We start from the raw sequence: 12,068 nt of genomic DNA, 5'->3' as shown, positions 1-12,068 counted from the left end.
TATCATAGTATTTTGTTCATACGTATTCAGTTTTATTTTATTTTCACAGAAAAAGAAAGTTTTCAACCAAAATAGTTATGTATAAAATGTGAAAATGCATAACTTTTTACAAATTTGTTCAAATAGTTTCTAATATATTTTTCCAGTTGAAAATTTGTATAAACCTTACTATTAGGCAAAAGCAGTATTTTTAAACTATTAAATGTAAGTTATTTGATTGATTTCATATCTTTCGTGGGAGCGTATGGAATGTGTGCATATGGATTGTTGGGTGTGAGATATCTAGTGAAAGATATATAGATCTCAATATAATCTATTTATTTTATTTTGAGGAAGAAGTTTCATAGTTTGTTAATGGAGTGATAAATTCATGTGTTCCTCTTTTAAGTTGTTTTTTATGGAGAATAGTTTATCACTTTTTACAATGAGAGTCACACTAAGTGAAATATTTTTATGTTAAACCTATCTAAAATCATGTTGAAATAGGTATTTTGAGAAAGTTTATCTCAAGATTTTTTTTTTACGTTTTCATAATTTTCTAATTATTCCAAAATTTATAAATTGAATTAATTAATTTAATTCAATTCAATTTTTCTCTTTTGATTTCAAAATAGTCATTCACAGAAATCATTAACTAAAATGAATTTAATACTTAATAGAAAATACTAATCAAATAAAAACAGAGTTATTTTTTTCATATAGATGTTTTATCTATAACTTTTGTGAAAATTTTCTTAATCCTATTTACAAACACTTTAGATACCAAAGAAAATGAGCCTATTTGTTGGTGTCTTATTTACTTGGGAAATAATAGTGATTACTGAAGTAATATCCTAAACTTTTACTCCCTCACACTCTTTCACTGTATCATAAATTTCTCTTTCTTTTTTGTAAAATCATATCTTAATATAAGATCATATAATACTCATTAACGAGGATTAACTACCTCTCACACATGAATTCTTCATATAAGAGATTAGTAGGTACTTATGTTTCCATTTCATAGTATTAATTCCTTAATCCCTTTATATTTATACGTAATATATTCCTTAATTAACTGTGTGTTCCCCTCTTGTAACCTACTTTGAAAATCATGTTATTCCATTTCCTCAAATTTAAATTTGTTTATAACTCTTTGTTTATCCCCGTTATATATATATATATATATATATATATATATATATATATATATAATTTAATTGTCAACATCTTATTCCAAAATCAATTTTATAAGGCAATCTAGTTTTAAATCTTAAAGAATTTAAGTGAAATTTAAGTTTGATCTTAATTAAGAATAAGAAAAGTTAAACAATATACAAAATTATATAAAATAAAATATTCATAAATTAATTATCTAGATTAAAAATCATGTCAATATCTTATATAAACATGATTTTTGAACTGGATCTAATTAAAAAAAACATATGATAAAAATGTCTGAGTTACACTTAAAATATATATTCTTTTACATTATTTCCCTATTATAAGTGTGATATCTTATTCTATTAAAATTAAAACATTTTCACTAACTTACATACAGTTAGCTTTGTTTAAAGCTTTTGTTTTTAATGATAAATATTTTCGAAATCATTTTTTTCTTCACTCACAAGTCACTAGTTTGGCAGAAACGGGGCATTCAAAAGCATCACGGAATGTCTTAAACGGATGTGATGAAAAATGGGAAAACCCAATTGAATCATGCATTATTATATATATATATATATATATATATATATATATATATATATATATATATATATATATATATATATATATATATAATGCGTAGAAAATGATTTTTTGCTTAATCTCGACCCTGCCTATATCACCCATTCAATTAGTCTAGCTATTAACCTATATGTTACGTACATACTCACCAACCTGTACAAAATTAACCGACAAAATTTCCAGTTCAAAGATTTGGATCTGCTAAATTTGGATTCCAAAACACCATATGCATGTCACCTATAATATGGAAGTCTTCTTTACATGTTGCCCTAATATAAAGTTAAACTTATACAATTTGGTACGTAAATAATGGCGTTCAAGATCTCTCACTATAAAACAGATGACGATAGAATACTAAGTTGAGATTTCTCATTTGTTATGTTACATAATAAAGTATGTTGAGTCTCTCTCTAGGTTTAATATTCCCTGTCGATGTTCAACGTTTGTGTCAGTTCGACATGAATATATTTCATGCCATCATAGGTTGTCTAGGTCAAAACAGAAGTGATATATAAACCAAGAAAACCACAGAAAAGACCAAACACTTAACTTTCGGCCACGTAATTCAACACTGGCTCAGATGCTACCAACTCTAGTTTGCGTCACAATTCTTAACTTATTATGGTTTGTTGACACCAGAACTTTCTCCTAAGCAATTTGCTCTAACATCGGTACTTCCTCATTTGGAAATATTCACTCCTGGCATTCTAACACGGCACCAACCTTAATTACCTCACGAAAAACGTCCCAATCTAACTATTTAGTTACGACATATGATCACTGTCACACAACGGCTTTCCTAAGATATATAACACTTTTTCTTTCATGTGTGTTGCGTTTGTGGCCATGTTCATTTCCCTTACAAGTTTTCCAACACTTTTTCTTCTCTTCTTCAGGTGACATATACAGTTACATAAGGTGCCGATGTCCAAAACCTTACACATCTTGTGTTATGTTATAAAGATAGAGTTTTATTGACTGTTTTTTTTTTTGCTTTTCTCAGAGGGAGACATGAGTGACATGGAGAGAGCAATGGAAGAAAAGAAAAGGAGGGGTTTGAGGGATTGTTTCACATCATGGCAGGTTGTATTGAGCATGATAATGGTGCAAGGTTTTATGACAGGGATGCAGCTTCTTTCAAGGGTCATTTTGGTTCAGGGTTCCTTCATCTTTTCACTCATTGCATATCGCCATATTGTTGCTGCATTTTGTGTTGCACCTTTTGCTCTTTACTTTGAGAGGTATGTTTTTCATTCTATTTATTACTTCTTCATTATTTTTCTCTTATTTCTATATTTATTAACTTCTTTTTAATTACTGTTTTGTTTGGCCTAACCTTTTTTTAATGTAGAAAATAATTTAAAATGAAGTTCGTATACAAGAGTTCTCAAGTAAAATACAACTGCTTTTGGTTTCAAACTCCCACAAGTCACAACCTACTAACTACTATCCCCTGTTTGCTTCTTCTGAATAATCTTCTATTAGGGTTTAAGATCTTCTAATGTAGTTCTTTCTCATGTTATTTTCCTTTTTCATTCTTTCAATTTTTTTAAATCTAGTTGTCTTTTTCATAGCAAAAATATAACTTGGTTTTAAAAGGGTTTAGTTACTTGCCATTCCAAAAAAATTATACTCGTTTTACATTCATTAATATTTTATCTTCTATCTCTCTTTTTTCTTATAAATATAAAAAGTTTACTTTTTTAAATGATTTATATTACTCCTAAAAGTTGTTATCAAGTAATTGTATTGGGTGTAAAAAAACATTTATCTTGATGTATTCTATTTAATTTTCGTCTTTCTGTAGAGAAGAATGATGGTAGACATAAAAAAAATATTTCATACGTATCATAGTATTTTGTTCATGTGTATTCAGTTTTATTTTATTTTCACAGAAAAAGAAAGTTTTCAACCAAAATAGTTATGTATAAAATGTGAAAATGCATAACTTTTTACAAATTTGTTCAAATAGTTTCTAATATATTTTTCCAGTTGAAAATTTGTATAAACCTTACTATTAGGCAAAAGCAGTATTTTTAAACTATTAAATGTAAGTTATTTGATTGATTTCATATCTTTCGTGGGAGCGTATGGAATGTGTGCATATGGATTGTTGGGTGTGAGATATCTAGTGAAAGATATATAGATCTCAATATAATCTATTTATTTTATTTTGAGGAAGAAGTTTCATAGTTTGTTAATGGAATGATAAATTCATGTGTTCCTCTTTTAAGTTGTTTTTTATGGAGAATTGTTTATCACTTTTTACAATGAGAGTCACACTAAGTGAAATATTTTTATGTTAAACCTATCTAAAATCATGTTGAAATAGGTATTTTGAGAAAGTTTATCTCAAGATTTTTTTTTTTTACGTTTTTATAATTTTCTAATTGTTCCAAAATTTATAAATTTAATTAATTAATTTAATTAATTCAATTTAATTCAATTTTCTTAATCCTATTTACAAAAACTTTAGAGATAATTTTATAAACATAACCAACCAAAGAAAATGAGCCTATATTCAATAGTGATTACTGAAGTAATATCTTAAACTTTTACTCCCTCACACTCTTTCACTGTATCATAAATTTCTCTTTCTTTTTTTGTAAAATCATATCTTAATATATTTAGAGAGAGTGGTTTGTTAACAAGTGCTAAATTAATGGTAACAGCATAGCTTGTGTTTTCAACAATTTAAGCACAAATTAAGGCACAAATTAAGCAAAACTCATTTGTTATGTTATTATCATTTTGAATTACACAAATAAAATAATAAAAATAAGAATACCAATAAGAATACCGGTATGTTATCATTTATTATCTCTTTCTCACTTACAAAAACATATATATACTGGCTCAGATGCTACCAACTTTAGTTTGCGTCACAATTCTTAACTTTGGTTTGTTGACACCAGAACTTTCTCCTAAGCAATTTGCTCTAACATCGGCACTTCCTCATTTGGAAATATTTCATGTGTGTTGCGTTTGTGGCCGTTCATTTCCCTTACAAGTTTTCCGAACACTTTTGCTTCTCTTCTTTAGGTGACATATACTATTAAGCCGAGGCCCAAAATGGCATGCACAGTAACGAGGCCCAATATTGAATGGCCCGTGGCATGGTTAAGGCAGTCAGCTTCAGCCTCTTCTGCAAACGTGTCCAGGAGCTGTCATACGAGTGAGGAGAGAGAACGGAGCTTTCCAGAGAGTTCCTTCTCAAAGCATGGTGGTCCAGCGGTGGTCCGGCAGCCTTGGGAGCCTCAGATCACGTCGGTGCAGAAGAGAAAAATGTAGAGGGGAGAGAGACGAACAAGTAAGAGGTAACCTTTCTTTAATCTGATATTATTGCATAATACTGAATGTTTCTCTGTTTTTGTTACCCATAAAATACAAAACAGAACTCTATTTATAGAGTTCTGATACAACAGAAAACGGTACCATAAAAGCAAGTAACAACCCCTAAACCGAATGTATTTCGGTCCATTGAACGTAGCCCTAGAAGTAATTTGTTTGATTCTCAATAGCCTCCCCTCAAACTGGATGGTGTATGGTTACCAATCCAAGTTTGGGTACAATGGTTTTGAATTTGACGCGATGAGGGAACTTGGTGAAAATGTCAGCAAGTTGCTCGTCGGATCGTACGGGAAGGAGAGTGAGGAGTCGTTCCTGAAGCTTTTCACGAACCACATGACAATCAAGCTCAATATGCTTGGTGCGTTCGTGGAAGCTTTGGTTGTGAGCTATGTGTCTCGCAGATTTATTGTCACAGTACAAAGCAGGGATCCCTGATTCCTTAACTTGAAAATCATGTAATAGGTAACAGAGCCACTGTATTTCACATACAGTGGCTGCTAGTGCTCTGTACTCGGCTTCTGTGGATGACCTGGAAACGGTCTTCTGCTTTTTAGACTTCCAGGAGATAAGAGATGAACCGAGGAAGACACAGAATCCCGTTGTAGATCTTCTAGTGTTGGGGCAAGTAGCCCAGTCAGAGTCACTGAATGCCTTTAGCTGCATGGAAGAATCAGCAGAGAAGAATAGCCCTTCAGAGGGCTTGGCCTTAATATACCTGAGAATGTGCTGAGTGGCACGGTAGTGATGGTCAGTTGGTGATTGCATGAACTGACTAAGTAAATTAACTGAAAAACATAAATCTGGTCTAGTATTTGTAAGATAGAGCAACTTTCCTATTAGTCTTCTATATGGTCCTGGATCATCCAGGTAGCTATCCTTTTTATATAAGGAGGTTGTTTCGCTGAGGAAGGGTGTAAAGGAAGGCTTGCATCCTAACATCCCTGTTTCTTCCAGTATGTCCAAAGCATACTTCCTTTGGCATAAATGAATGCCTTTCTTTGACCTGGCAACTTCCAGACCCAGAAAATACTTGAGCTCACCAAGGTTCTTTATTCGGAACTTCTTGTGTAACAGTTCCTTCATTCTGTTGATCTCTGTTATAGAGTTCCCTGTCAAAACAATGTCATCTACATACACAAGTAAAGCAGTGAAACTGGTAGGAGTTGTTCTAATGAACAGAGAGTGGTCAGACTTAGATTGTATATAATTAACAGATGTCAAGAAAGAGGATAATTTCTCAAACCACTGCCTACTGGCCTGCTTTAGGCCATATAGGGATTTTCTCAATCTGCAAACCTGCCCTTTGTTGTGGTTGAACAAACCTGGAGGTGGCTCCATGTATACCTCTTCATTGAGGTCTCCATGTAGGAAAGCATTGTCCACATCTAGTTGGTGTAGAAACCAATTATTTGAAGCTGCTAGGGCAATAAGCAATCTGACTGTAGTTAGTTTGGCAACAGGAGAAAAAGTGTCAAGGTAGTCTATTCCCTCCTGTTGTGTGTAGCCTTTCGCCACCAAGCGAGCCTTGAACCTTTCAATGCTCCCATCAGCTTTATACTTTGTCTTATATACCCACTTACACCCTATAGCAGCCTTTCCTGGGGGCAGCTGGGTTAGAACCCACGTGTCATTATCTTGCAGGGCTTTAATTTCTCTCTGCATGGCCTCTACCCATTCATTCATACCTTTTGCTTCACTATAGGATTTTGGCTCCTTGCTAACCGTGACAGCCATGGTATATTTTAGATGCCTCTCTGTAAGATTATCACAACACAGCAGGTTGGATATAGGATAAGGAGTTTTAAGATTATTTTTCAGAGATAGGGATTGATGCACCTGGTGAACATAATCTTGAAGGTATTCAGGAGCTCTTCTGGTTCTATTTGACCTTCTTTGCAATTGGAGGTCCTGGTTATCTCCTGCAGTGTCACTGCTGTCTTCACTAACAGTGAGCTGTTGTGTCTCTTCCTTATTTGTATTTTCAGATTCAACATGTAGGGTATCATCCATGTGATATTGATCTCCTAAGAGATTGTTTAATGAATCAGTTGTCTCCTTCCTAGTTGCGGAATCTGTATGGCTTTCCTGCAGACTCTTATAGGGGAAGATGTCTTCGTGAAAGACCACATTTCTGCTTATGAGAAGCTCTTTGGTGTTTATGTCAAGGACAAGATACCCCTTGACACCAAATTTGTAGCCTAGAAAAACAGCTTTTCTAGCTCTTGGGTCAAGTTTATTCCTGTTATGTTCAAGGGTAGAGACAAAACACAAGCATCCAAAGATTTTGAGATTTAAATAGGAAGGGGACAGATTGTAAAGCAGATCGAAAGGGGTTTTGTTATCGAGAATGGGGGTAGGCAACCTATTTATGAGGTAAACAGCATGGCTAACAGCATAGGACCAGTAAGTGTTAGGCACACTGGCTTGAAAAAGGAGACCACGGGTAACATTCAAAATGTGCTGGTGTTTCCTTTCAACTACAGAGTTCTGTTCAGGAGTTTCAACACAACTCCTTTGATGAGTAATACCATGCAATCTATAAAAATCTATACAGTTAAATTTAGGGCCATTATCAGATCTAATAACTTTGATTCCTTTGTTAAACTGATTTTTAATCTTAATTACAAAATTCTGCAGCAAGTCTCTAGTTTGGCCTTTATTATTCATTAAGAAAATCCAAGTATGCCTACTATAGTCATCAACTATGGTGAGGAAGTATTTATGGCCATGAATAGAAGCAGTACCAAAAGGGCCCCAAATATCACAGTGAACAATATCAAAACATTCAGCAGTAATAGTAGTACTAGGCAAAAAAGGCAGTTTTCGTTGTTTGGCATAATGACAAGTATCACAAACAATATTTGTGCCTAATTTGACATAAGGAAAATCACCACATATCTGTTTCATAACTTTGTCCCCTGGATGGCCTAACCTACAGTGCCATAGATTTACATTTGTCTTTTTAAAAGAAAAAGGCAGTCGTGGCAGTGTGCCTTTGGTCAAGCTTAGGAATGTCTTGCAAATAATAGAGCCCTCCCCAACAGTTAGCATATCCAATCATCTTCAATGTATGGTTCTGCTTTATCTGACAAACCTTGGAAGAGAAAGTTAGACTACAATTCAAGTCCTTGATAAGACTTTGAACAGAAATCAAATTAAAACAGAATTCAGGAATGTATAACACATTGTAAATGACAAGATCTTTAGACAATTGTACTGTACCAGCATGCCTAGCAGTTAAGACAGTGTTATTAGGCAATCTCACAGATATAGGTTTGATACGATAAAATGTGTTGAAATTTATTTTATCATGTGTCACATGGTCTGTGGCACCAGTATCTAGTATCCAGGATGAAATACCTTGCTTATCTGTACTATCAGCTCTTTGAATTTGATTAATTTTGTGGGTCGGTTCATCATCTTTGTCAATCATTCGAAGTAGCTTCTGCATTTGTTCTGCAGTAAGAGAGTTAAAAATGTTGTTGTTGTTATTAGGTTGTGCTCTCTGATTTCCATCTTGTTCAGTAGTGTTTTGGCAAGCATTGGCAGCAGTCCATTCACTCTTTCGGTCTTGATTGCCCTCTGCTTTCTTGTACCAAGGTGGATATCCATGTTTAGAGTAACATTCATCAACTGTGTGGTTCATTTTGTTGCAATAGGAGCACTGTTTCCCATGGTTAGGGATTTCTACCTCTTCCTCTTCCTTGACCACGCAATCCAGGTCCTCGTCCCTGGCCTTTCCACTGGCTGTTTCTGTCAGTGGCATTAACCATGACTTTAACATCAGCTGACCCATGTTTTTCTTGTCTTTCTTGTTGCATGATAAGAGAGAAAACCCGATTGATGTTTGGAAGGGGGTCCATTAGGAGAATCTGCGTTCTAACAGTGTTGTATGAGTCATTTAATCCTTTTAGAAAGCATATTACATGCTCCATTTCTCTGTATTTCAAGAAAACTTTTGAGAGGGCACAACTGCATGGTATCTTGCATGTGCAAGTGGGAATGGGTCTTAAGAACTCCAATTCTTCCCACAGAATTTTTAAATCTGTAAAGAATTGGCTAACTCCTCTTTCCCCTTGTCTAATAGAATGTATATCTTGAAGGAGATCAGAAATCTTGAAATGATCACCTTTAGAGAACCTTTCTTTCAACTCTTCCCATAGTTCTTTGCCTCTTCCACATATATGACGCTCTCGGCAATTTATGGAGAGAGAGTCTTGGTTATCCAAGACAATATCATCATGTTGCATCTTTCCCAAGCATCATACAATATATCATCTTTCTGTGGTTTATTTATGGACCCATCAATGAATTTAACTTTGTTCTTGGAAAGCAAGGCTCTTCTCATGCTTCTACTCCAAGAGGAGTAATTGTTTTCATTCAGAGTTTGTGTAATGAGGGTGAGTCCAGGATTCTCTCCTGGATGTAGGTAGTAAGGGCTGGCTGGGTTGTTGAATTCAACATGATCCATGGGGTCAAGAATTGTATGAACCAGTCCAAGAACCTATCAAGAAAGAAAGCAGGCGGAGCGGAAGCAGAGCAGGTACTAGACCTGCTCTGATACCATATTAAGCCGAGGCCCAAAATGGCATGCACAGTAACGAGGCCCAATATTGAATGGCCCGTGGCATGGTTAAGGCAGTCAGCTTCAGCCTCTTCTGCAAACGTGTCTAGGAGCTGTCATACGAGTGAGGAGAGAGAACGGAGCTTTCCAGAGAGTTCCTTCTCAAAGCATGGTGGTCCAGCGGTGGTCCGGCAGCCTTGGGAGCCTCAGATCACATCGGTGCAGAAGAGAAAAATGTAGAGGGGAGAGAGACGAACAAGTAAGAGGTAACCTTTCTTTAATCTGATATTATTGCATAATACTGAATGTTTCTCTGTTTTTGTTACCCATAAAATACAAAACAGAACTCTATTTATAGAGTTCTGATACAACAGAAAACGGTACCATAAAAGCAAGTAACAACCCCTAAACCGAATGTATTTCGGTCCATTGAACGTAGCCCTAGAAGTAATTTGTTTGATTCTCAATAGTTACATATAAAGATAGTGTTTTATTGACTGTTTTTTTTGCTTTCCTCAAAGAGAGACATGAGTGACATGGAGAGAGCAATGGAAGAAAAGAAAAGGAGGGGTTTGAGGGATTGTTTCACATCATGGCAGGTTGTATTGAGCATGATAATGGTGCAAGGTTTTATGACAGGGATGCAGCTTCTTTCAAGGGTCATTTTGGTTCAGGGTTCCTTCATCTTTTCACTCATTGCATATCGCCATATTGTTGCTGCATTTTGTGTTGCACCTTTTGCTCTTTACTTTGAGAGGTATGTTTTTCATTCTATTTATTACTTCTTCATTATTTTTCTCTTATTTCTATATTTATTAACTTCTTTTTAATTACTGTTTTGTTTGGCCTAACCTTTTTTTAATGTAGAAAATAATTTAAAATGAAGTTCGTATACAAGAGTTCTCAAGTAAAATACAACTGCTTTTGGTTTCAAACTCCCACAAGTCACAACCTACTAACTACTATCCCCTGTTTGCTTCTTCTGAATAATCTTCTATTAGGGTTTAAGATCTTCTAATGTAGTTCTTTCTCATGTTATTTTCCTTTTTCATTCTTTCAATTTTTTTAAATCTAGTTGTCTTTTTCATAGCAAAAATATAACTTGGTTTTAAAAGGGTTTAGTTACTTGCCATTCCAAAAAAATTATACTCGTTTTACATTCATTAATATTTTATCTTCTATCTCTCTTTTTTCTTATAAATATAAAAAGTTTACTTTTTTAAATGATTTATATTACTCCTAAAAGTTGTTATCAAGTAATTGTATTGGGTGTAAAAAAACATTTATCTTGATGTATTCTATTTAATTTTCGTCTTTCTGTAGAGAAGAATGATGGTAGACATAAAAAAAATCCTTAAATAATAATCAAATTTAAAGACGAAAAATGACTAGTTATAATTAACTAAATTCAACACAATTTTATAAATTGATTAAAAATTATTAATATTTAAATTAGTCTTTAATATTAAAATTATTTAAATAGGTATGAACTTTCTTATATTTTTAATAAAATTTTATTCATCTCTTTTATTTGATTTGAAAGTACAACATTCACCAAATCATAAATAAAAAATTTGGAAAATTTAATGAATTTAATCATATATTTTATAATTATTTATTATTTTATTTTAAAATATATTTTATTTAAAAAAAGTATAAATTTTTATTTTATTTTGAGGAAGAAGTTTCATAGTTTGTTAATGGAGTGATAAATTCATGTGTTCCTCTTTTAAGTTGTTTTTTATGGAGAATAGTTTATCACTTTTCACAATGAGAGTCACACTAAGTGAAAATTTTTTATGTTAAACCTATCTAAAATCATGTTGAAATAGGTATTTTGAGAAAGTTTATCTCAAGATTTTTTTTTTACGTTTTTATAATTTTCTAATTGTTCCAAAATTTGTAAATTGAATTAATTAATTCAATTCAATTCAATTTTTCTCTTTTGATTTCAAAATAGTCATTCACAGGAAATCATTAACTCAAGTGAATTTAATACTTAATAGAAAATACTAATAAAATAAAAACAGAATTATTTTTTTCATATAGATGTTTTATCTATAACTTTTGTGAAAATTTTCTTAATCCTATTTACAAACACTTTAGAGATAATTTTATAAACATAACCTACCAAAGAAAACGAGCCTATACTCCTTCAATTTGTTGGTGTCTTATTTACTTTGGGGAATAATAGTGATTAATGAAGTAATATCCTAAACTTTTACTCCCTCACACTCTTTCACTGTATCGTAAATTTCTCTTTCTTTTTTTGTAAAATCATATCTTAATATAAGATCATATAATACTCATTAATGAGGATTAACCTCTCACACATGAATTCTTCATATAAGAGATTAGTAGGTACTTGTAATATAAATCCTTTAAGACTCAATATTTGTAGATTTTGTTTTTCTTATATATATCA

General features: G+C 32.9%; 1 pseudogene across 1 annotated transcript; it reads right to left on the bottom strand.

The window, feature by feature from the left end:
- Positions 1 to 7,934: 7,934 nt before the first annotated feature.
- On the bottom strand, positions 7,935 to 9,478 carry LOC148204366 (uncharacterized; annotated as a pseudogene). The gene is made up of 2 exons (XR_015786257.1): positions 8,440 to 9,478; positions 7,935 to 8,164 (listed from the first exon to the last, which is right to left on the bottom strand). The product of XR_015786257.1 is annotated as an uncharacterized LOC148204366 (transcript).
- Positions 9,479 to 12,068: the final 2,590 nt, after the last annotated feature.

The sequence above is a fragment of the Vigna umbellata genome, chromosome 1 (genome assembly GCF_029865625.1).
Source record: "Vigna umbellata cultivar VRB3 chromosome 1, Vumbellata_1.0, whole genome shotgun sequence".
In the NCBI taxonomy this organism is placed as follows: Eukaryota; Viridiplantae; Streptophyta; class Magnoliopsida; order Fabales; family Fabaceae; genus Vigna; species Vigna umbellata.
Note: the sequence above shows the minus strand (reverse complement) of the source record. Positions and strands in the feature narration are given on the sequence as shown.